Raw genomic sequence first — 21,763 nt, forward strand, 5'->3', positions numbered from 1 at the left:
TGCTAGGTCTACAAAGAAATGATGCAACACAGATCTTGAAAAGCTTATATTCTTATGGAGAAGGGCAACATATATAGAAGTAACTACAGTATTGTATAAGGGATAAAATAAAAGGAGAAGGAATAAATGGAGGTTGGGGGAAAATGTGGTATAGTAGAAAAAACTTTGGACTTGAATTTTGAAGACCTATGTTTGAGTCCCAGTTCTTATACTTTCTAGCATTGTGATCTTAGACAAACCACTTAATCTTATAAGTCCACAGTTTCTCTATCTTTAAAATGAGAGTTTGACTTAATGATTTTTAAAATCTGCAACTCTATGGCACTCTGTGGGCAATGTCTCTTGGATCTTGCTTAGGAAAGATGACAAGTTAACTGTCCACCCATGGGATGGAGGAAGGACTGTCCTGTCTATGCATGGTATTATAGACAAACAAAGTCTGGTCTGCTGCACATAGAATCATGGAACCCTAGAGTTTGAGTGGAAGATCATTTTTTTCTATCTTTACCTAAACCAGGAGTCTCTTCTACAATACTTTTTGACAGGTGGCCATTCAGCCTCCACTTGGAAGATATCCATTGATGAGGAATTCAATTCATTGTAAGTAGTAAACACTTAATATGCTTTTGTGGAATTGAATCTTGAATTTTCAGCTCAGTGTGGCATTTTTATGGATTTTCAATCAAGAAGGATTAATTATCTCCTAAATGTAAGCAATTATACTTAACATGCATAACCCTTAAAACATCAATAGGTTAGGCATGCAAAGGAAAGAATTGTTTGCTGAATGCTAGCTTCCCTGTTTCAGCTTACGATGAAAAGAACTTACAGAGACTGAGTGATGCAATGTCTAAACAAGACAGATAACCTGCAAATATCTGAGTGCTTTCAAGATAACATGACAGTGTGCGGGTTTTTTAGGCAGACATGTCTTTCAGATAGTTTGCAAGTCCCCCATACCTCAAGGGCATACTCAGAGACCTGGTGAACTATTTGGTCTGAGCTGGAGTAGATCATCTCTGAGATTCTTTTCTTTCTGGCTTGAAAATTATGTGATCTAAAAAAAAATTTAGCAGTTCTACCCAGAGCTATAAATAACAGTTCTGATGCCTGGGGGGCGAGTACTACAAGATGTACCCAGGAAAAATCCTCAAATGAATATGTCCTTAAATCTATTTTTAAAGACAGATTTGGCTGGGTTGGAAGAAAAAAGAAAGTCATCAAACCAAGGCTATGAGGGTCTACAGAGCAGTATTGACAAGACACTTGAAGGCCTGTGGGGATGGAGTAAAGAAATAGTCCAGAAATTAGTTCACTGGAATTGGGGAAGTGAGAGGTGTCATCTTTGGCTTGATAGCTTCCTCTTTTGATGCTCTTGACAATTAGGTGCTAAGCTCATTTGTTCTGACTGCTGGAGTAATAGTGTTCTCATTTTAGTATTCTTGGGACAAAGTCGATATCATACTATCCAAATTATAGCTCTGGTTTTGCTTCCATTGCCAGGTTTGATGACAATTCATATCCTTTAGTGATTCCAGGAGATAATTTTAGAATCTTAGCATTTCAGTGTTACAATATCAAAATATATATTATATTATAGCATTAGATTATATTGCAATATAATATAACATTTAAAAATCCTCTAAACATATAATTAATAAATGAAAGGCATAGTAGATGAGCTCCAAAGTTTCTTCCAACTCTAAAAGATTATAAGTCTATGAAATTACTTCCATCCAGCATCTTATAGTTGATTTCAGATCCTCTTTCTGTTTACATACATCTTCACTGAGTACTTTCCATATTTCTACTTCATTTGACTGGTTTAACAGGCAGTGCAAGTACTGTTATCCATATTTTACAAATGAAGAAACTGAGACATAGCCAGGTAAAATGATTTTCCTAAGGCTGTACAACTACTATCAAGTCCAGTCAGTAAGCATTAAGTAAGCACATGCTGTGTGCCAGACACTGTGATAAGTACTGAAAATACAAAGAAAGGGAAAGAGATTAAAAATAGCCCATGCATTCAAGGAGATCATAATTTATTGAGGGAAGATAACTTCTAAAGGGAGATTGAAAGAGAGGGGGACAGACTAAGTTGGAGGCAAGACTATTGGAAAGGAGAAGTTAGAACAGATTTTCATTTCTGACTCCATCACATCTTGGCAGCATGACTGAGGGTGAGCCATTTGACCTAAGTAACTGTTTCCTCATCTGTGATGTATAAAAAATAATTCTTGTGTTGTCTGTTTCATGAGTTGTGAGGAATGGCCTATATACATTTATGAATTGCTACTATTATATTTTAGCTGTTTCAACTTGAAAAAGTCTTCTCATGGAAAGACTCTCCCTTATAAAAATAAAGGATTTGAAGCAGCTGGGTGGTACAGTGGGTAGAGCACCAGCCCTGAAATCAGGAGGACCTGAGATCAAGTACAGCCTCAGACACTCTTTACACTTACTATCTGTGTGACCCTGGGCAAATCACTTAGCCCCAATTACCTCAGCAATAAAATAAAATAAAGGACTTAGATTTTATGAAGGAGGAGGAATAAAGCATATATTAAGCACTTAGTTTGTGCATAGCACTGTGTTAAGTGTTAGGAGTATAAAAAAAAGTAAGAAAGTCTCTGTTCACAAAACCACACATAGGATGTTTCACTTGTGAGTAAAAAAAAAAGTCCCCATGGTCCTTAGGCTACAGTGGCAAAGGAGTTGGAATTGCTTCTTCTTTAATATCATTTCTGCATATTTGCATCATACATATTTGTATCTAATAATAGTCCTCCAGAGCAGGAGGTGAGGGGAAGAAAAAAAAAAGTTACATAATAACTTTATTATGTATTTAAAAGGAGTAACATGTTGTATATAGTAGCTTTTCAGCTTTATGTGCAATCATCTTTTTTAAATTATACCATATTATAGAAATGTTTGTTTTAATTCATAAATTTAAAACAAAATAAATGGAATTTTAAAAAAATCACTTGGACATAACACTGACTCACAAAAACTTAAGAGCAGCATAAAATAGATTTTCCTATCTTGAATACTCAAAACCCCTAACTATATGGAGAACAGCTTAAAAAATATATAGACCTAGAAAAAAGAAATCAAAATCATATGCAAAGAGGAGGAAGTATATATCTCCTTGTCTTCCAGGCTGCTCCTTAAGTTAGCCTGAAGAGTTTTTGTGAGTCTGTATAAGGTGAGATTGTACCCCAGGATATCCATATGGTTACACAGATTGATAATTTTTCTACTCAAGCAATAGCCTGGTGAACATTAAACATTAAAACATTTAAGAAAGTCAAATTTGTCCAGGAACACTAATATCTGAATTCCATCACACATTACAAACAAAAATTTTTTTAAAATTGCACAATAAAAATAATAAATTGTTATCACATAACATCTTAAAAAGTTGACAGATTGCTGCCTTACACATGTTTTCTCCCTAGGTATCACAAGCATTATCCCTATTTTGCAAAAGAGGAAGCAGGCTCAGAAAGAAGGGACTTGCTCTAGGTCACGTGACCAGCAAAGGGCCAATTTAAGAGCTAGAGAACACAGTATGGTATCTTGTCTCCCAGACCTGTACTCCTAAAGACAGGTGAATTATCCTTTCTTGAAAAATCATTTTAAAGCCTACTTGCCATCTTCTTGATGTTAATCTGAGAACAAAGATGATGTGATCTGAAATAGAAAAAAAGAAATTAATTTCTCTCTAAACTGCCTCCGTGCACTAGAGCACATAGGGGCACAACAAACCTTCCCTGATGGTTCCCTTTCCCTAGCAGCTGGCAGGGGCCTGGGGCTCAGACCCATAACTCTTTGCACCTGCAGAACGATATTAAAAACTGGTTGTAGCTTTGGCAAAGTAAAAAGGAGCATTCCTAGAACTGAAGAAATTCTTGAGTTTCATTTTAATATTTCTTCCAAAATGGAGTTAATTGTGTAATTCTAGAATCAAGATTAAATGAGATGATCCTTAGAGAACTATCTTAGCTCTAAGGTTCCTTCTAGCTGCTAGTGCCAAGGTTTTGTTACTCTTATAGCATCCATATGGTTGTGGGCGCACCCACCAACCAATAGATGGTCTGGGTAGCCAATGTTTTTTCTCTCAGTCCATTACAGTCTCGCTAGCATACCCTCCAGCTGGCCCAGTTTCTCTGTGACTCAGCTTAGATTTTGATTATGGTAGAAAGATGCAAAAGCAAAGATAGAACTGATCTTTTGTTTCTTTGTTGACAATGGGGAAAACATATTCTCACTTTAAAGGACTTGCTGCAACAACAGTACTTTGATTGTGTCTCTTTCACAGAGCTCAGCTCATCCAGTTGTTGGTCTTGTTTGACATCCTAAGATCTTGGAATATTATTTTCTTTATCTTAAAGCAGATTTTTGATTAGGGGTTTTCAGAAAGTTTTCATTGCATGGATGACTTAACTGGGACCAATGTACAGGGCACTGTAATAGACTCTGGGTTTACAAAAATGGAAAAATGACATTTTCCATTTCCTCAAGGAGCTTATAGTCTAGTAGGAGATTAAAAGGTGTTTCACAGATAATTGCATAAAGCAAGTTAGAAAATGTTAAATAAAGAATGTAATTAAATGTTGTTGTCCTATAAGAAATGGTGAGCAGGCTGATTTCAGAAAAGCCCAGAAAGACTTACATGAACTGATCCTGAGTAAAGTGAGCAGAATCAGGAGAACATTGTGTACAAAACAGCATGATTATCCAATAATGCAACTCTGATAGACTTAGCTCTTCTGGATAATAGAAGAATCTAAGACAATTCCACTAGACTTGGGATGAAAATTGGGATGGATGCTACATCCCAAGAAAGAACTATGGAGACTAAATATGGATCAAAGCATATTATTTTCACTTTTTTTGCTTGCTTCTTTTTTCTTTCTCATACTTCTTCCCTTTTGTTCTGATTTTCGTTTTACAACGTGACTAATATGAAAATATGTTTGAATTGATTGTACATGTATAACCTTTATCAGATTGCTTGGTATCTTGGGGAAAAGGGAGAGAAAAAAGATTTGAAACTCAAAATAGTACACAAATGAATAGTGACAACTATCTTTACATGTAATTGGAAAAATAAAATACTATTGAGGAAAAAAAGTGTTAAATACATAGGAGAGGTCAAACAGGGAAAGATTAGATTTTCACAGAGGGAGAAGTCATTCTAGCTGGGAGTTTGCAATGTCTTCCTGAAAGAAGCAACTGATATGAATCTTGAATTCTTTAACCAGTTTCCATGCACTTAAAAAAAAAAAAATAATGTCCATAACCTAATAGTAAAACCATTTGGAATGAATATAAGGACTGGCTCTATTTTGCATGAAAATACAGGACAGTGTCACCTAGTGAGTTGTACCAGAAAATTAAATTCACTCCAGTAACAATAATAGTGACACTTATCCTTTACTATTCTCTATCGATCAGTATAGTATAGCACAGGGGTACTAGGAGAGAAGAAAAATAGTTCTCCAAATAGCTAGAACTGGATAAACCAATCACTTATTAATCTCCTAACTGGCCCCCTTACCTCCAGTCTACCCCTACTTCAATCCATTCTTGATTCAGCTGCCCATATAAAACTCCTATGTATAACTTTGCTCTTAAAAACATTTTTATGGGTGCTTTTTATGTTTCACTATCACTTCCTTTTTCTACTAGGTTTTAAGAAAATGTTTTGATCTTTTCCATTAATTCCCTCATTTGCCATTTTCACCATATAATTCTTCTGCTCAATGACCTTTGGTGCTTTTCTGTTGTCTTATAGGAATAAAATCCAAACTCCTTGACCTGACATTCATCCTTATTTCAGCCTACCTTTTCAGCCTGATTTCATAGTACTTCCCTTAAGGGTCTCTACATTGCAGCTAATTTGAACTAATAGCTCTTTCCTGTTTTTGTCTTGCCTCCCCTTCCTTTGTGTGTTGGTATGGGCTATCTCTTATGCCCTGAAGAGATATCCTCCACATTTCTACCTGATTACATTTTTCTATTCATTCAAGACTTCCAGGAAACCATTGCAGACTCTTAACTTGATGTAAATTTTCCCTTCTCAATTTGACTTTTCCTGTTCAATTCACAAATTCTAACTTGCATCATATAGTAATATTTTTGTGCATTTGTCTTAATATTCCCCCACCCCCATTTGATTGAATGCTCCTTGAGGACAGCACTGACAGCATTTTTATAACTCCAGCACTTCTTACAGCTTCTTATCCATCATAGAAGTTCACTAAATGTTTGACTTGGAATAGTAAAGTACCTCTAGCTACTAATGCTGCAAATACAAAAAAAAAAAAGATGCAGGTTCTGTCTTCAAGGATTTTTATTTTAGTTGGAGAATTAGGCCATACACACAAATAACTATAATAGAAATTAGACAGTAAGCATGAAGAGGCAGTCAGTTCAAAGTGCTATAAGAAGTCTCAAACAGAAGTAAGCCCTTTATAGCCAAGTGGAGCATAATTTAAAACTCAAGTTCCTTAGAGATTGCTTCATCTTCCTGATTTTGTAGGGGAGGAAACTAAGACCTTCCGATGTTGTGATTTTCCCCACTGTCACACAATAAAAAATGTCAAATACAGTGCTTTTTTCTATAGTACCATGGAATTCACAAAGTCTCTCCACTGATACTCATGTACCCACTCATATACAATCCTCTCAAAGCCCTTGCTTAGAGCCTAGTTATTCTTTACACAAAAATTTAACCATGATGTAACACTGACAAAATTATAGATCCTTGAAGTATTGGAATATCTAGAATTCTATGGCATATTAGAACAGGGAAGAAGGAACTGCTAAATTTAGGCAAATCCACAGTAATAAAAAGTAATCATAAGGAAAAATAAACTATATTATAAAGATAAACAATTTTATGTATAAAGATATACCATAAAGATAAAGAACTATAAAAATCAAAGAGAAGTATTTTTTAAAGCTAATAGCAGACTATATATATATATTAGTGTAGGGGGCAAGTAGTCTCCAAGATTATCAGTATTTTGCAATATGTTGGTTGATGCTTAGTCAGGAAAAGGCTAATGAAGGGGATACAGTATGCAGTATATTTCTTTTTTTTTAATTAAAGTTTTTTATTTTCAAAACATTTGTATGGAAAATTTTTCAACATTAACCCTTGCAAAACCTTGTGTCCCTTCCTCCTCCCTCTCCCCTAGATGGCAATTAATCCAATATGTGTTAAGCATGGTAGAAATATATGTTAAATCCAATATATGCATACATATTTATACAATTATATTGCTGCACAAGAAAAATCAAATCAAACAGGAAAAAATGAGAAAGAAAATAAAATGCAAGCAAACAACAACAAAAAAGAGTAAAAATGCTGTGTTTTGAACCACACTCAGTTCTCACAGTCCTCTCTCTAGCTGTAGCATCACAAGATCATTGGAACAGTCTGAGTCATCTCATTGTTGAAGAGAGTCACGTACATCAGAATTGATCATTGTATAATCTTGTTGTTGCCATGTACAATGATCTCCTGGTTCTGCTTATTTCACTTACCATTAGTTCATGTAAGTCTCTTCAAGCCTCTCTGAAATCATCCTGCTGATTGTTTCTTTTAGAACAATACTATTCCATAACATTCATATACCACAATTTATTCAGCCATTTTTCAACTGATGGGCATCCACTCAGTTTCCAGTTTATGGCCACTACAAAAAGGGCTGCCACAAATATTTTTGCACATGTGGGTCCCTTTCCTTCTAAGATCTCTTTGAGATATAAGCCCAGTGGAAACACTGCTGGATCAAAGGGTATGCACAGTTTGATAACTCTTTGGGCGTAGTTCCTAGTAGTATGCAGCATATTTCAAAAAAGATTTCTATTCCAAAAGGATTAAAACAAAAGAAAAAATTTGGGTATTTCAGGGAGCGAGTTTTAGATATCTGAAGAATTCATTTCAGGAAGGGAATTTCTTATTTAAATTTTAAAATTTTAATATTAATTTTAAAATTTTGAGTTCCAAATTCTGTCCCTCTCTCCCTTCCCCATTCACTGAAAATATAAGTAGTACAATATCCATTGCACATGTGATCATGCAAAATATATCTCCATATTAGTTATGTTGATTTAAAAAACAAGAAAAATAAAAGTACAAAAAATATGCTTCACTCTGCACTCCAAGTTTATCAGTTCTCTCTCTCCCTTTCTCTCTCTATCCCTCCTTCCTTCTCTCCTTCCCTATCTCTCTTTCTCCTTCCCTCTCTTCTTCCCCCCCACCCCAGTAAATAACATTTTTTCATCATGAATCTTTTGAAATTCCTGTGGATTTTTATATTGATCAGAAAATCTAAGTCCTTCACAGTTGATCATCATTACAATATTTCTGTTACATTATACTGTATTCCCCTGATTCTGCCCATTTCACTTTGTATCAGTTCATATAAGTCTTCCCAAGTTCTCCTAAACCCATTGCCCTTTGTCATTTCTTATAGCACAATAATATAATACCTTGTTTTTTGATATTGAGTAAATGAGACAAATTTTTAAAAAGACCTTGTAATTTTCTAATGATTTAATAATAGAAATGAGACATAAATAAAGACCTTGTGCTAGTCTAATAGATTAACCTAACAGATTCTAATAATAGATTCTAATTTGAATCTTAGAATCATTACTATGACAAGTAACCATTTTCCCACTCACCTCTTTTTGAAAATTTTTGACTATTTAGTGTTGATGTCTTCCTTCTGAGATTAAATCCATCATATATACACACACACATATACATACAGGATAAAATGGATATAATCTGTATAATCTCTCTCTCTCTCTTTATATGTGATATATATATAGATATAGATATAGATATTTATATATAGCTATTGACATTTAGAATTTCCCATTAGCACCTTGAAGGCACAAACTATTTTTGCCTTTCTTGTGGACCCAGTAATGATTATTTATTTGATTTTCTTTTAAACTGGTTGATAGTGTAATTTTCTAGTTATTTTGGGAGGACCCAAAGACTCAATTTAGGTGGCTGACAGCACAGTGTTTTTTTAAAGGAGTGTGATACCACTCATCTCCATTGAGATGCAATTTTTAGCTTTGCTAACCCTGGTTGACGAAGGCTATAATAGAAACAGTCTGTTTAGGGAAATACTTCAATGCTTTGATAGAATTGGGAGCTTATCACTGAAGATGACTTATTTCAAGCCTCAAGATCTCAGCCCTTCCATACTTTTGTATAAGGTCTTCCTAAGAAGCTACTTTAAAAAAAAAATTCTATTATATCCATCTTTCTCCAGGAAAGCCTCCCCAACTTTAAGCTGGCCCTTAGGAGACAGACACACCATCTGTTTGCCCGTCTTGTTCTTGAATTTCTAACTCATTAGGATTGGGCCAGCCAGAATTTCTGCTCTGCTGGTGGAGCCTCCATGAGCCTTTACACTTCAATGAGGCATCAGAATAGGACTTCAGTGGAGGTTTAGGTAGAAAACATTCCCTGGCATTGCTCTCCCATTCTCTCCTCATGGACTCTTCTCTGGTGTGGAGTAACAGAAGAGAAAACCTATGTGACTTTCTCTGAATACTTTATAGAATCTGTAGGCTAAATGTTGGACTGTGACTACAACTTATAAGAGATCTAGTTTTGTTGAATATCTGTGACTTGAGTCCCACTTGTTCTTTGGAAACAGAACCCTTATAGTCATTTAGTCTCAATCCTAGTCCTTGATTCATGAATACCATAGGCTGCCATGTTTTCCTTTGACTGGTGGCACTGATGGGGTATAGATTCATTTGCAGTGATGAGACTGACCTTAAAGTACATTTGTTCTAACAATCTGTCTATCAATAATTCTAGTCTTTTAGCCTTAGTATAGTCCTATAAACATTGCTGACTGTCAGATAGATAATCTGGTGGTCAGTTATAACCAAATTCCTGAGACAATAGTGAATAGACTCAGTTCCACCTCTGGGCCATAAAATTAGCATATCAGTGACATGAAGAACTGGATAAATTTGTCTCTTCATTCCTAGTTCTATGCTAAATCTCTTTGGCATTTAGTCCACTTCAATTGGCATTGTAATTATAATAAACTTTGCCCCTCGACTTGGAGATGGGGTTCAAGCCTGCAAATTTTTTTGAGATTCCTCAGGACACCAATCTATGACCCCAACCTTTTGAACCTCAACCAGCACCACAGGGCTGATATCTTCTTCTTTCCCTAGCTACAGAAGAATGCTGAATTTGGAGTTTCCTTACATTTTGTGTGGACTGAAACATGTTCTTGTTGTCTTCCCCAGTGGCATGTAAGTTCTTTTTAATAAGTAAGCCTTGTATATTTTTTTTTGTACTTGTGCCTTCAGTGCTTAATACAGTGCCTGGCACCTAGTAGGTACTTAATAAGTGCTGGATAGAACATCCAGGTTCAAACCTTGCCTCTGGCACATATTATTTGCATGACCCTAAGCAAGTCACTTAACTTCTCCCAAATTATTTCATTATCTGAAAAATGGAGATAATAATGCCACAGAGTACCCACTTTACAAAGTCAGTTAACAATCCTTTATTAAATGTTTACTATGTGCCAGGTACTATGTCAAGTATGTGTTAAAGGCAAAACAGTTCTTGCTTAAGGAGTTCACAGGATAATGAGGGAGACAACTCTATTGAAACAAAAATGTAAATTGGGGGTAATCTCTGAGGGAAGGTAAAAAGGATTGAGAAAGGCTTGCTGAAAGAGCTGAGACTGGGAAATGAGAAGATGAGGAGGAAAGTGATTCTAGAATGGAGGAAAACCAGTGAAAATAATCTTGAAAATGTTGTTTGTGAGGAACAGCAAGACTCAACTGATAAAAAAAAAATTTTAAATACTTTACTCACTTTACAAGGCTATATAAATATGCTAGTTGCCAGAATCCTCAGTTGTTATTATTGTCTTCTTTCTTTCTTTCTTTCTCTTTCTCTCTTTTCTTTCTCTCTCTTTCTTTCTCTTCCTTTCTTTTCTTCCTTTTTTCTCTTCCTTCCATCCTTCCTTCCTTCCATCCTTCCTTCCTTCCATCCTTCCTTCCTTCCTTCCTTCCTTCCTTTCTTCCTTCCTTCCTTCCTTCCTTCCTTCCTTCCTTCCTTCCTTCTTCATCATCATCATCACCAACTCCTCCAACTTTTCCCACCCTCTTCTTCCATGTCCTCTATGACCACTATGACCTCTTTCTCTCCTCTTGTCCTAAGGTCAAGAGGGCTTCTTCACCTCTTTATATAAGTAATTAGTTTTGAGAGCAGGTAGTAGTTTTTCCTAGCATGGGTGTGTTAATTTTCAGAACTCTGCATTTATAAAACAAAGTTGATTGTTTAGTCAGGAGAATGAGTTTAATTCAAGCTGGGCATTAGGCCGAATTTTAAATGTAACCATTTTCACCTAGATTGAATATTTTTGACTAGCCCAAGGGAGTAAAAAGTAACTAAATATTTGAACAGATTGCTTTAGTCAATGACAATAAATAACTTCAGATATTTAAAATGGCTTTTCTAAGTCTTAAAATGCATAACTATTTTGGCAGACAATAACTAATAAGTTGGGTTGTTTGTTTTTTGTTTTGTTTTGCTTGTGTGCATTTGGCTTGCAGTTTTTAATGAAAGCGTTTAAGGTCTTTCCCTAGATCTAAATGAAAGCTATTTGTATAAACCAGGGAAATGATTTTGAACTCAGAGCAAATGAGGAAATTTCATAGTTTGAGGGAAATGATATTATTCTGTGAGTGGCACTAGATTTCCATCTCATTACTTAATTATTCATTATTTCTGATTCTTGGTCTGGGCAAAGGCAAAGCAAGGAATGGTAGGTGGACCAAGGCTTGACTGAACCCTTCTGCCTGATTTAAATGACAGCTTCCTTCATGCAAGATCCCTTGGAAGGAAGGAACATAACTCTTTTTAAGGACCCACTTCAGAAAGTTTGCAGGGCCTGTCCGTCTGCCTTTCACAGAACAGAACTGCCATAAGAACTGTCTGGAGACACGTTTCTCCCCTGCAGACAGTTTCCCAGAAAAGGTTTTGTTAAGCCCGGGGATGATGGTTACCTCTCTAACCTTCCTGAAACCATTAGAGAAATAGAGAAAGTTGGACTTCCTATTTTCCCCATGGGAATTGGGGAGAAATCTCAGTATAGCTGTGCCATCTTGCGCAAGCACCCAGCAGGCTGGTGTGTTGGTACCACAAGTTTCTGCCATCAGAATTTTTCATGTGTGTCATATGTATTTAGTACATCATTTGATAATGTGGGAAAAGAAATATTAAAGCAGCAAGGGACTAAAGGAGAATGAAGATGAATGTTAGCGTTCCCCTGGGGTTCATGGGTGAAGGAATTAACACAGCTTGGCACTCTACCCTAGCTGTGTTTGTTTCCATGGCAACAGCTACGTACATGTTTCAGACTATCTACAGTGACACAGTTGCAGAAATAGTAGCTTGCAGGTTTCTGATATCGCATCAGTGGACAGGCAGCACGCACTATATTAAGTAAGTGTAAAAGAATTTAAAATATAGCTCTGGATTCAGATGTATGCGAGTTGGGCTGAGCAATGTACCAAGTGTTGCTGCATCCCTCCTCCCAGCTGTAGAATCATCTGGGCAAAGTTGGAAGTTGCAGGAGACCGTGCAAACAATTGTCCTTGCTTGGGGAAATAGCATCCAATGTAGCCAATGTGTGTGAGTTATAAAGGTAAGGAAATGGTCTTTCCAGATGAGATCCTTGAAGGAGAATTTTGTCGCTGGGGTTTGCAGGGGGAGCGGAGGGGAGGGGGAAGACGGCGGCGCGGCAAGGGGAGAGTTGGCTGGTACTGGTGGGGTGGGGGAGTCGGGTCTGGTAGGCTTGGTAGAAAATAGCTGAGCCTTAACAGCAAATCTAATTTGCGGTTGAATTTTTTAAGTGCCGCAGAGTTTAAGGGAACTAATGGCATTAAAAGGGAGGGGGGGAGGGAGAGATTGTTTTCAATTTTGAAGGAAAAACAAAAAACAAAAGCAAAAACAAAACCCTGAGATGAGGTGGAGAGCGGGGAGGTTTGTTTTGTGATGCAATTAATCCCCAAATTGGGATTCCATTGTCTTTTCTGAGCGCTTATGTAAATCTCTCTCTCTTCTGTCTCCTAGATGACCCTGGTTTGTCTTTGACATTAGTACTTTTTGGTGGCATCTCTGTTTATATTGTTCTGCCATAGCACAGACTCCTCTCCTCTTAGCGTGGCTTAGAGGACACCGAGTAGATGAGACTTTGCAAGTGTGTGACTTTGCAGTCCAATCGCACAATAATTTGGGGGAAAAATGTACAAATGAGTATTTATTTAAGAGCTTGCCAGCCCTCTGCATTTGAATGGCAGCCTAGGTATTAGGTTAATGGGTTTCAACTTCTGCATCGTGATTATGAGGGCTTTCAAGGCTGTAGTAGTTCAATTTATATTGAGTTTCTATGTCACAATATTTCTGTTTATGTCCATTATTCCATTTAAGAAATGCATTTACCTTATAGTTTTATTATTCATGTATCAGCTGAGGCAAATAGGATGGTAATTTAAGCTAATCTATTCATTTGAGGAGGATTATCTGCCCAGAGGTGGACTTGTGTGGAAAGTGGCATGCTACATGTGCCTCTTTCCATGTCGAGGAGACTTTTATGAAAAGATGCTATGCCCAGCACCTACAGCTCAGCCTGTTCCTGTCTGGCTGTTTGGGTTAGAAAGGGAAGAATTCAGTCAAATGAAAGGAATGCAAGACAGAAATCTCTGTGATCCTTTGCATCTCTACATAGTGTGATACTATGACTTCTGATGATTAAATTCAGGGGCAATTTGAATGTCCTCTACGTTTGGGGAGCATTTTGATCCAGTCGGAGGGTCACTTGACCAATTGAATCATGGGTTTCCCAGCTTTGCCAGTGGGTGTAGCTCACCTTGTATAAATAAGGTGAGCCAAAATTAGACTCTTCTGGAGCCTCCCATTTATGCTGATCTGCAGTCTGGGCAATACAGGAAGAAATGGAAAAGCTTATGTCTTCCTCAAAGGGGAAAATGGAAAGGCAATTCAAGTTCTAAAGCAAGCTTCTTTCTTCTAGAATATAACACCTCTCCATCTCCACCCCTAACTTTCTACCCCATCTCCAACCCTGTACTGATTCTCAGGAAAGGGTGGTCATCCTTCCAAAAAAAAAAAAAAAAAAAAAAAAAGGTATCTTTCAAAGACATCCTAGTCCTGGTCTCCAATGCCCTCTCTGCCTGTTGTGTAGTTTACACATCCCTTTGAGCTACTTGGCCCTGTAACAGCTGCTCCACAGCAATACATGCTTTGCCCTCGAGGCAGTTTATTGGTGGGTAGAAAGCACTCTACATATGTACTGCACATCATTGGTTAGTTGGAGTTTGCATAATGTTGGTTCTTGCATCTGAAGCGCCATGGGCGGGCAAAGCCATTAACCTTGAATTCTGAAATAGGAAATCAGCAATGGTGAAATTAACCATTTTGAGTGACAAATTCTGCTCCTGTCAGAGTATGATGGATAGTTTAAAAATATAGATTTGTGTATGTAAATTAGTTTTTGATGCTCTAAGAGTTGTGGAAAATTAGAGTGTATATGTCTATCTACATAGACATACCCACATATATATGTACATATGTGAATATATATCTTTCATTGGTCCCTCTTCTCATACAAGGATATGTCTTAGATTCAATAAAAGTTAAATATGTAGTTTTTCCCTTATTTTTTTTAACTCTATCTTTGAACAGAGGTAAAACTCTGTGTACATGTGTGGATGTGAGTATACACACACATATACATATATATGTAATGTACTACCTCTTTCCTTTATTTTTAACTGTCATTGCATGAGAAAAAAGTTTTTATATGTGTATATGTGTATAAATGTACAATTTTTACCCTATTTTAAAATTCTTACATTGCATGAAAGTGTTAAATTTATTTCTCTACATAGTCTTTGCCTTAATTTAAAACTCTTTTATTATGCAAAAGAGTTAAATCTCTGCTTGTGCATATGTGTATGTATATATGCATGTAAATATACATATATGTAGTCTTTTATTATTTTCTTATTATTAACTCTCTATAGTATTCGAAACTATAGTATTTCAAAACTCAATTTGTATAGCTGAGATTATTTCCTGTGATTTGGATGCCTAATATCTAATGTATTCATAATAAATGAATAAGCCAAAAACCCCGAAACTTTCACTTGAATGAATAGATATATATAGTCAGAAAAAAAAATAAGCTTGAGGGATTTCTCAATGGCAGCAGTATGGGACAAATGACAGCTAAATGCTATTTGACTGATCCTTTTACTAAATGAAATTGTAACAAAGCAGCTTTCTTAGAACTTCTTAAGGTCTAGTGAAAATAGTAACAGCAGTAGAAGAATTGACTTTTAGCTACCTGTGATGCATTGCAATTATGTAATGGTCTTGTTTGATGCTCCAAATAACCCTGGGAGGCAAGTTAGTACAAGCATTATTACCCCCATTTTACAGATCAGGATACTGAGGCTCGGATAGAGCTTAAGCCACTATCCCAAAGGCACTCCCAAGCTGTCATTGGAAACTCTCAATAATCCTGGTACAAGCATTATTACCTCCATTTTATAGATCAGAAGACTAAATGACTAGCCCAGTGCCACCTAGCTCCAGATCTTCTGACTCTGAAATCCATCAGTCCTTCTCTCTTTTCTGCCAGGGTCTAATCAATAGTCTAGTCAAGCATGTATGTTCTTTGTCTTTGTATCAGAACAAACGCTCTTGGATACCAAGATGCTTAAGATTGTGTCTACAATGTCAGACATCCATATGAATTCATTTCATATTTTGGATGTTTCTAGGTTTCTCAGCATTTGGTAACATGCACTTCATAAATTATAGCCTTATAAAAAGTACCTGAGAGATCATCTAATCAAAATAATCTTTCCCACCATCTCCTGTTTCCTCATCATTTTATAGGTGAGGTAGCCCATGTGGTACAGGAGAAAGAATGCTGGATTTGGAGTAAAGAGGACCGGGTTTTAGATTCTGGCTTTGATGTTTATTCTCTGTGTGAGCTTGGGCAAGTCACCTTAACTCTCTTGACTTTGTTTTTTTCATATGAAAAACAAGTCCTTTCTGAAACTCAGACTGTGACCTTAATACTTTTTTCAAGGTTAGGTAATTTGAATGGGACCGAGACAGAACTCAAAACCAGTATCCTTTAGAATGACTGATGGAATTGTTTATATACCTCCTAGCCATGGTAGAATTGTATAGCTGCCCCCCCCCCCCCAAGGATATCTTTCCCACTGGCCCTTCCACTATGCTCTTTGTCTATATTCTATTTATTACATTTTTGAGAGACTTATGCTTTATTTATTTATCCGTATTGGCGGGGAGGTGAGTGTTGCATGTAAATCATTCACTGCCAAATAATCTAGTGAGACTCATGCTTATTGCTGGTATCAGTAGCACATAATTAAAACCCAAAGTGGACCCACCCTAGGGAGTACCAGGAGCAATGCTGACAATTTATTAACAACCCTATCACCAAAAACACTGAAGCTGCTCCCCATTGTCAAGTACAAACCCTTAACGTAATAGGGAGGGGGAGTTCTTGTTGGAGGAGAGGGGGGGAGGGAAGAAAAATCCTTTGCAGAGGAATGTCTGGGTAAGCTGTGGATTGGCTGGCTTCATCAAGATGTCAATAAGATCTCTTCAGTTTCAGAAACTCTAGACCCCCAACCTTGCAGCACAAAGTGAAGGGAATGTGACATTCAGCCTGACCCGACTCTTTATATTCTGAGTAAAATTCTGCCCTCATTTCTACTTAGTAAACTTTTATGAAACACTAACTATGTGCTCAGGTACAGTGCTCAGCTCTGGAGATAAAAAGAAAGGCAAAAGCCAGGTCCTTCCCTTGACAAAGTCACAATCTAAAAGTCATGTGCCTTTTCTGTATCCTAAGAGACTCTGTTTCTGAATCTCTCCTTGGCCACTTAGCACCTCTGTACTTGGTTAAGAACAAGGTTACTTACCTTATTCAATAGTATCCTCACCCACATAATGGGGGAGTGGGTTGGACTTTTTTATTTAGTCATGTCTGACTCTTTGTGACCCCATAAACCACAGTTTAAAACAGTTATAAACCAGGCTCTTCTGTCCTCCTCTATCTCCTGAAGACTCATCACATTTCATTTTCTGCTATCCCTTTTTCCTTTCAATTTTTCATAACATTAGGGTCTTTTCCAGTGAGTCCTATGGTCTCATTATTTGCCCAAAGTCTTGGAGCTTCAGCTTCATTGTGTGACCTTCCAGTAAATAAGCCTAAATTAATTTCTTTAAGTATTGACTGATTTGATTGTTGCTTTCCAAGGAATTCTCACAAGTTTTCTCCAGCATCACACTTTGAAGACCGCTAAGGCGATCTCCAGCTATAAATCTATTATCTTAAGCTGAAATGAGTAAAAAACTTACTAGTGAAATATAATATTAATTTATATTTACATATAATTTTGTGATTTAAAGATGACTTTACGAATATTATCTCATTTGATTCTAATTGCACCCTTTTGTGGTTTGTAATGCAAGCAGAATTAATGTCAGTTGAGGTCATATAAGGTCACAAAGCTAGGTACTATATTTTCCCCATTTTACAGATGAAAAACTGAGGTTTAGAGATGTGAAGTAATCTAAAGTCACACAGCTCCTAAATGATGTGGTAAAAACTGGAACAGAATTCTCCATGTCCTTTTCATGATCTGATGTTGCCTCTCAATAATTTAACCTTTTTCCAAGTCTTTCTTGATTTTAAATCCTAGAGTTTTCCTACTATGTTCATTTTTTTCAATCATATTTGATTCTTTGTGACCCCATTTGGGTGTCATCTTGGCAGAGATTCTGGGGTGATTTGCCATGATTTCTTCAGCTCATTTTACAGATTAGGAAATTGAGGCAAAGAGGGTTAAATGATTTGCTCAAGGTCACACTGCTAGGAAGTGCTTGAGGTCAGCTTTGAACTCATAGAGATGAGTCTTATGTCAGGTCTGGTGCTTTGTCCAGTCTTCCCACTGTACCACATTGCTAAAAGAAATCTGCTCAAAAAAAAAAAAAAATATATATATATATATATATATATATATATATATATATATATATATATATATGTATGTATGTATGTATGTGAAAGGGAGGAGGGAGGGAGAGAAAGAGACAGAGAAAAGGAGAAAGAGACAAAGAGACACACACACACAGAGGGAGAGAGAGACAGAAACAGAGAGGGGGGAGGGAGAGAGGGAGGGAGGAGAGAAAGAGACAGACAGAGACAGAGGCAGAGAGACACAGAGAGGAGAAAGAAAGAGGAGAGACAAAGACAGAGAGAGAGAGAGAGAGAGAGAGAGAGAGAGAGAGAGAGAGAGAGAGAGAGAGAGAGAAATTGATTGATTGAGGGGGGAGACAGACAGACAAGATAATTTGGAGGCAGCCACAAGATAGTGTGAAGGTAGTGACTCCAAACCCCTGGGTTTGCAGTCAGAGTACCTGGAATTAGTTGGTTGAATCCAGACTTCAATATTTACTTCCTGTGTGACCGTGAGCAAATCCTTTCTCCTCTCTTGGACTCAGTTTTCTCATGTATAAAATGATACTGGATTAGCTAGTTGTAAAGATCCACATCCTATGTTCCTCGGGCCCTGAGGTTAACATAGGGGTTTTTATTATTGTTGTTTATTTCTTAAAGACAAACATATGTATCTCTCTGTAAATGTATGCTTACTTTTACCCAGGATTAGCTTATTAGGAAAATAAAACAGTTCAGTTTTTAGAATTGGAGGCCTGATTAATCTATTTGCCACATGCATATGGAAATAAATTAACAAATACTCCACTTGGAACTGAACGACTGCTGAGGTGATGAATTGATCTTATGTATGTATCTCTATTGCTAGAGACTGAGTTGTGTTCACTCTTATTTGCTGAGAGGTACCAGTCTTCACTGAATCAAAGCCAGAAAAAATTTAAAATTTAAACTACAACAACTTCTTAAGGGAGCTAACAATAGCAGGCCAGGGTCACATAGCTAGTAAGTATCTGAGGCTGGACTTTCTTTTGATCCTTTTAACACCTCTGGGAGAGTGTTATTATTAACCCCATGTTACAGATGAAAAACTGAGGCTTAAGTAATTAGGTGACTTTCTCAGGCTCACACAATAAGTGTGTGAGGCTGAATTCGAACTCTGCTCTTCTTGACACCAGATCCAGTGATCTAGCCACTGTACCACTTAGACTTCCATATTAAATGCACATTTACACCTCTGACAATACAGATATTCTTAAAAGGCTGATTTTAGGATCATAGATTCAGAAATGGAAAATACTTTTATAGTCATTTAATCCAACTTTTCATTTTCCAGTTGAAGAAACTGATATCTAGAGCAAACGATTTAGGATTGTAGACATTAGATATTTAGCCCAATCTACTAATTTTATAGATGGGGAAACAGAACCAAGTTGGCTTAAAGGCTTTGCTGATTATCACATAGGTATCGAGCGGCAGAGCCGAGATTTTCACCTAGATCCTCTGATTCCAACATTCTTCCCATGGCACCATCTTGAGACATTGCAATGAGACAAACATTGGAGGTCAGTAGAAGTTTGAAGTTTAAGCTTCTGCTCTGACACTTAACATCCTCCCATGTGATCTTTCAGGAAATTTTCAAAGTCAATAAGTTATACTGACATTGCACATTCAAATCAGGGGAGGGAGTTTCCACACTAGAAGTATCCAATGCTGAATATATTTTAAGGCTTTAAAGCACTTTTAGGTGCTTTCCCCCCACTACCACCTTTTAATGTAAAGGGAATAAATATTATTGTCCTCCTTTTGAGAATGAGGAAACTGAGTGGTTAGTTCAGAGTGGTTAGTAGACTTAACAAAAAGTTTCCCAACTCACATGAGAGATAGAATTACAAACTTAAACTCAAATTTCTCAATTCTAGGTTCAGTTCTCTTTTTTACAGCATGGTGCTGTCTCTTAATAGTTTAACTTTTTAAATAATTATTCAAGGTTATTATTACAAATATCAGTGATACAACTGGGGCTGTTGAGATGTGATTAATCATTTATTCCAACTTGGAACCATCCTAGGCTCATTAGTTTAGATTTTTTAGTTCTTCAGTATGCTTCATACTTTCCATCTCTTCTTTTATCAACCTTGGAAATTTCTTCTTCTTGTTGTCATGGTACCTGCATCTAAGAGTCACTTTTTAAAAAAAAATATCCTGAATTTAAACTGGTTTGCTCTGAGAAACCAGATATACAAGCTTGTTAGAAATGTGTGCAAAAGAAGAATAAGAAGTCTCTAAGTATGAGCCTGGGTGTCCCTTCAGTGGACTATGTGATACCTTTTTCCTCTGCTCAAAAGCTTTTTAAAAATCACTTCCAATATCATGGCTGTGTTCCAAAAGGGCTGAGGTTGTCAGAATAAATGGTTGTTGAATGAGCAAATGAATGAATATTGGATAAGTGGCTTCTTTCTATGTTAAACACATAATTATGCAAGGTGCTATACAAAAAGTGCAAGGCCTGTTATTATTGATTTAATACAGAAGGAAAATGAAACAAGGGAGGGCTGAATCATTGTAAATTGGGATTAGAGATGTGAAACCTTTGAACCCCAAACTGTTACCAAATGCAGGTGGTCAATTAGGCATAAATTCTTAATTTAAGAAAAATGTATATAGAGAATATTTTTATAAAGAAGGATATGGCAGCTTATGTATCCTTTATGTTCTGGAAGTTCTAAATAATTGAACATTTGAAGCATCCACATGAGCACTTAGGAAAGTGATCCCTCCCATTTCATTAGAGACTGTCCATTTTCCTTCTTTGAGACCAGAAATATTCCATTGAAAATTGTAATGTAAGCTGATGCACCAAGCTTTTCTGTTTTGCAAAATTCCTTGAGATCACTCTGCTCCAATAACTTGTAGTTCCTTTTACGGAATTGATTTACCGAGGTTGACCTTGAATTTGGAGCCATCTTCTTCCCCAAGGATAGAGTAGATGTCATTTTCTTTTTACACTTCTTCAGTATTTCAAAAACTCTGTGTTTTCATGAGTGTGTTTATGTGTGAGATAGAGAAAGAGAGAGACACAGAGACACAGAGAGAGACACCCACAGAGACAGAGACAGAGAGAGAGAGACAGAGGGATAGAGAGAGGGAGAAGGAGAGGAAAAGGGAGAGGGAGAGTGAGGAAGAGAGAGAGGGGAGGAAGAGAAGGAGGGAAAAAGAAAGGAAGGAAGAGAGGGAGGATGGGAAAGAGGAGAGAAAGAAAGGGACAGGGAGGGAGGCAAGGAGGGAGAGAGGAAGGGAGAATGGTTGTATAGTTCTTCTACAAATACAGATCTAAGCTCTTTCTTGCCCTAGAAAGTGGTCTCATTAGATTTTGTGCCCCACACCTTGCCCTCTCTACCACTTGAGGATCAGACATAGGGTGATGAACCTTTCAGTACTTAGCAATCTGGTCTTCAGAGGACAAGATATCTTACTCATCTTAAGCCAATGCTTTTCCAGTGGAGAGCCCCTCCCTCAACTTTTGTTAATGAGTAGTTTTGTGGTCAGCTTACACCCTCACCAATATTGATCCACTTGGTTGAGGCTTCCAGACTTTTGTAAGTTGGACTGGCACACAGGGGGCACACAGGCACATAAGGTGGATTGGCACACTGTGG

The 21,763-nt window shown here is 37.0% G+C and overlaps 1 protein-coding gene across 13 annotated transcripts in view; it reads left to right on the forward strand.

Moving 5' to 3' along the window:
• Positions 1 to 21,763, forward strand: part of FOXN3 (forkhead box N3) — a 497,018-nt gene that overhangs the window by 118,580 nt on the left and 356,675 nt on the right. For 8 of the 13 annotated variants that reach the window (XM_074289758.1, XM_074289764.1, XM_074289756.1 and 5 more), the window contains one exon: positions 10,237 to 10,317. The exons of 4 other annotated variants lie outside the window; for them this stretch is intronic. The gene's annotated coding sequence lies outside the window, so the exon portion shown is untranslated. Of the gene's footprint in view, positions 1 to 10,236; positions 10,318 to 12,549; positions 12,729 to 21,763 lie in introns of those variants that run through there. One more of the 13 variants, XM_074289763.1, reaches the window with a different exon arrangement.

The sequence above is a fragment of the Sminthopsis crassicaudata genome, chromosome 2 (assembly GCF_048593235.1).
Source record: "Sminthopsis crassicaudata isolate SCR6 chromosome 2, ASM4859323v1, whole genome shotgun sequence".
NCBI classification, from domain to species: Eukaryota; Metazoa; Chordata; class Mammalia; order Dasyuromorphia; family Dasyuridae; genus Sminthopsis; species Sminthopsis crassicaudata.